Source organism: Schistocerca serialis, unplaced genomic scaffold (assembly GCF_023864345.2).
Source record: "Schistocerca serialis cubense isolate TAMUIC-IGC-003099 unplaced genomic scaffold, iqSchSeri2.2 HiC_scaffold_1223, whole genome shotgun sequence".
Taxonomy (NCBI): Eukaryota; Metazoa; Arthropoda; class Insecta; order Orthoptera; family Acrididae; genus Schistocerca; species Schistocerca serialis.
Genome location: NW_026047429.1, coordinates 315,001 through 320,000, shown reverse-complemented (window position 1 = coordinate 320,000; position 5,000 = coordinate 315,001).

Genomic DNA, 5,000 nt, shown 5'->3' with positions numbered 1-5,000 from the left:
TGTATTAATAGTAAATTAACCTCAAAATTCTCTGTCAGACATGGTTCGATCAGTGTACCACAGGCGTGCATAGTTCGATCCTTGTACCACGTTCGTCAATAGTTCGATCTGTGTACCACAGGCGGTAGGAAGCGACATTAGTTCGATCTGTGTACCACGAGCGACATTAGTTCGATCTGTGTACCACGAGTCTTTGGGCGGCTGTTTGTTCGATCGTTGTACCACGGACAAGTATAACATCAGCTTGCCACTAAACTCTGAATCCGACTCTATCTCACTCTTGGTGAGAGTGGGCCAGACGTTGGGTAAATAGAGTAGATCGACGCACCCTGCCTCGCTGTTGCGAGATATTGTGTGTGCTCACAGTTTGTCCAATAGACTGTGCTATATGCTGGCATAATGTCATCCTCAGAGGACGAGGAAGGAAATGTGGGGGATGAAAGTCGTGGGGGCACCAAATTAAATAAAGTTGAGGACTATTACACTAACATTTTGGAATTCATAGATGAACACATGACACCTACCAAAAAGATTACAGTAAATGTAATGAGTGAATTGCGGAACAAGCTAGCATTGTGGGCGATGTACCAATGCAAATTAGTTGGTAGGAACGAGGAGCTCGTCAAGCAAAACCAGTGGCTGCGAGAGACACTTGTTGAGAAGAGTGAGGGAATCTCCAAAGAAATCAAGACTATTAAAGACGAGATCCCAAAAGTGGCTGCACCTTCATTTGCTGAAGTTGTAGCAAAACCAAGTAAATATGTACCCACCACCAAAGCCAAAATAGCATCTGCACAAGCAAAGGCGCCGAATTTACTATTTGTGAAATCAAAAGATGAGAGTGATGCAAAAGTAACAAAGCAGAGGTTTATAAGTGTGATTGACCCAAGAAAAGAGCAAATCAAAATTAAAAGTATGCGTGCTGTGAACAGTGTTCTCATTGTTGAAACTGAATCCCCTGCTGATATCCAAAAGATCTCTACAAATAGTAAAGTCGCTGAAACTTTGAAGTGCGAGCCACCTAGGAAGAAGCGTCCTCTTATCATTATTTATGATGTGCCAAGTGAAATCGGTGAGCAAGAGCTAGTAGAGACAATCTGGCAGCAAAATCTTGCTGACAAAATAAGTAAACAAGAGATCCTTGAAGAAATGCGACCCTGTTTTAAGACTGGTCCTAAAGGAAAGGTGGAGGTAAACCATGTTTTTGAAGTAAGTGCAAGAGTGAGGAAGCTGTTAGTAGAAGCAAAACGAGTGTATGTGGATTTCAGATCACTGTCGGTGAAAGACTATTTTGCCTTCAAATGCTTTAAGTGCCAGAATTTCGGTCACAGAAGTGCAAAGTGTACTGCTAAGTCCTTTGTGTGTTCACATTGTGGTGAAGACAACCACCAAAAAACAAATTGTCCGAACTCAAATAAGCCAGCAAAGTGTATTCCGTGTTCTTCGAGAGGCAAGGTGTGCAATACACCAGGTCCTCAGTGCCCTACCTATCAGCTATATTTGCGCAGACTAATTGAAAGTACAGATTATGGACAGTAATCTATCACCATATAGTGAAGAGTTCATACCAGGCAGAGACTTCAAATGTCAGGAAATTGCACAAATAGCTGATAAGAATATGATACGTAGGAAACATAAGCCACCATCCACGAGGCTTAGGAATTGGCGTAGGGCAATTGCATGGAGGAACATGCTACGCGAGAAGAGGCAACCTCTACATACTTTAGAACTAGCCCACTGCGTGGATGTTAACACATTAGAGGACGAAATGACAGTTACAAGTGAAGATAAGATGTACCTTATGGATAAGTCAGACCTCGCGTTAGGCAATAGTGAAAATAATGATCAGAATATAGTTGATACCGATAAGAACAAAACCACAGACGATAGTAATTTCCCCCAGGTACAGGGGAAAAAGCTTTCTTCATCAATTCAGGACAGCACCATTAGCTCTACCATTGCAGGCAGTAAAATGTGTAACGTTGGCCTTGAAAATCATGGAATTCTTTCCAAGATTAGGTCAAAGTTAAAGAGCAAAAGCAAAAAGACTATCGAGCCCTGTCATAAACCCGACATGATCACTATTGGTACTCAGACCGACTTTACAGACAGTGGAGACACACTGAAGCCTACAACAAATGAGGGAAATGACTATAAACAGTCGGATCCTCGATCGATTTATGTTGATCTGGAAGAGAATTACAGACTCTCTAGATTAGAAGACATGAGTGTATTAGTTGTAGCCCTTAGGCACATTGTCAGAATAGGGCATCCAAAAGGGAATACAATCGGCTTTCCATATCCCGGAACTGCCGACAGGCTGTTTTTGCGATGTAATAATCTACCAACTGGGAAGAAAGAATTGGGTGAGATACTTCAGAGGGCATATACCCGACGTAACGAAAAATTTGATCAAGAGGAGCTCTACAAGGAATTTGTGGAGTGTTATGGTAGAACAGTTTATGAGTACGACAAGACAGGTTTTAGATTTTATAATCATGTCAGACAGCCTTAATGAGTAGAAGGAATTTAGGTATAACTGTTGCTCAGATTAATGCTATGCGTAGCACCACCGTAATGACAGAAATATGGAAGGTTGCAGAAGACCGAGGTTTGGATATTATATGTATCCAGGAGCCTTACACTACGAAAGGGAAACTGGTACATTGCCCAATGGGTGCAAGAGTGATCATGAATGGAGAGAATCCAATGGTGGCCGTTGTGGTGCTGAAAAGAGAAGTATCAGTGACAACAATTGCTCAGGTAAATGATGAACACTCTGTTACTGTGGAGCTAACGACAACTGAGGGTGTCTTTCTCATAACTAACCTGTACTTTCAATATGCACATGAGATACAACCCTATCTCGATAAAATGATAAGAGCCAACGAGGTTGGAGGTAACAGATATCACATCTTCACAATAGATGCAAATGCTAAATCAGTACTATGGAACAGTAGAGAAACTGACGAGAGAGGACTTGAACTACAGGATGCTATTGCGGAGCAGAACTTAATAATTGTGAATAAACCCGGGTTTCCACCAACTTATCATAATAGAGCAGGGGCAAAATCTAATATCGACATTACATTGGCAAATGGAAGTGTGCTAAATAGGATACAGGCCTGGGAAGTACTGAACAGAGTGACTACAAGTGATCATAATATGATTACCTTTAGCCTTGTAAGTGTTAACAATGTAAACAGGGAGGAGAATTATATAGGAACCTACTTCGATTACAAAAGAGCAGAATGGGAGCGCATGAGGGAGGAGTTTCAACTGCAGGTGCCGGAGGGGAATGGCTTTGACATTGATTCGACAGCAGAAGCAATACAGGTGCATATACAAAACCTTATGAATACCTTCATACCTAAGCGTCCATTCTTTCGCGGCTCGAAAGTGCCATGGAGTTCCACACTAACAGAATTAAAGAGAAATGTTCGTAGGGCACGGCGCGCATATCAGAGGTCTCTCGGTGATAGAGAGAAGCTGAGAAGGTTGCTAATTTATCGGGAAATCAAAGCAGTTTATAAGGAGGAATTAATCAATACGAGAATAAAGCACTGGGAAACGTTCGTTAAAAAGGAATTTCGAACTAATGTGTGGGGCTTACCGTATAAAATCGTGAGTGAGAAGCTTAAGACACCTCTCATTTTGTCGACGCTTCAGAAGGCAGATGGTTCTACTACATCAGGGTGGCGAGATTCGGCAGAATATTTAATGGAAAGTTTACTCCCAAGTGATGATCCGGCTTCAGATAATGAACACCAGGCACTCTTGAGACAGAAGATGCAAGAAGAGTATCCAGATGAAGGAGTGGTTGTACCATTTGCTCAGGAGGAAGTGAGTCGTGCTATTGACACCATGAAGAAAAATAAATCCCCCGGAATAGACAAGATCACAGCAGAAACGTTACAACAACTAAAAAGTAAAATCGTGCCATATCTAACAGCTCTTTTTAATGAGTGCCTCTTGCAGGGAAGAGTACCAAAGGTATGGAAGATCGCTGAGGCAACCATTATCAAAAAAGGGGAAGATAGAGATCCGAAATTCGTGAAGAGTTACCGTCCAATTTGTCTGCTGAACACTATGGGGAAGGTCCAAGAACGGTTGTTGTGCGGACGGCTGAGCGATCATAGGGAGCTCTACGGGCTCAACCAATGTCAGTACGGTTTTCGGGCTGGACGGTCTATAGATGATGCAGTTAATCAAGCATTACACATAACTTCAACTTCGCAGGCGAAGTATGTTGTCGGTGTGACGATTGATATACAGGGTGCTTTCGATAATCTGTTCTGGCCTTCGCTGTTCGAAAGACTGCGAGAGCTGAGAACTCCAAAGTGCTTATACATGTCGATGCTTGATTACTGCAAGGATAGAAGGGTAATATGGAGATCACCAGAACACACAATAATAAGGCACATTAGTAAGGGATGCCCCCAGGGCTCCATTTGTGGCCCTATATTCTGGGATGTTTTGACAGAACCACTCTTGGAAATATTGGAAAATAACGAAAACGTAGCTGGTATAATAGCATATGCAGACGACCTGCTCGTAATCATAACTGGCGATTCTAGAAATTTAATTGAAAATCGAGCAACTACAGTCTTAAAAACTGTAAGTGAGTGGTGTACATACAGTAAACTTCAAATAGCGGTTAGTAAAACTAAATACATATTGTTAAAAGGTAAACTATCCGCAGGTAGGGGTCCATCCATAAAACTGCAAGGCACTCCAATTAGTAGGGAGATAGTTTGTAGATATCTTGGGCTGCACCTTGATGAGGGGCTGAACTTTAGTGCACACATTAAATTGGTGTGCGAGAAGGCATTGAACCTTATGAACAAGATCTGTACGATTGCTACCTCCAATTACAAACTACCCATTAATGTTGTTAGAATTTATCATGAGGCTATCCTAATGTCGATTGTGTCATTTGGGGCAAGTGCCTGGGCACATAAGCTGCGACAGGTGCAACCAGTTAGGCATCTGAGAAGAAT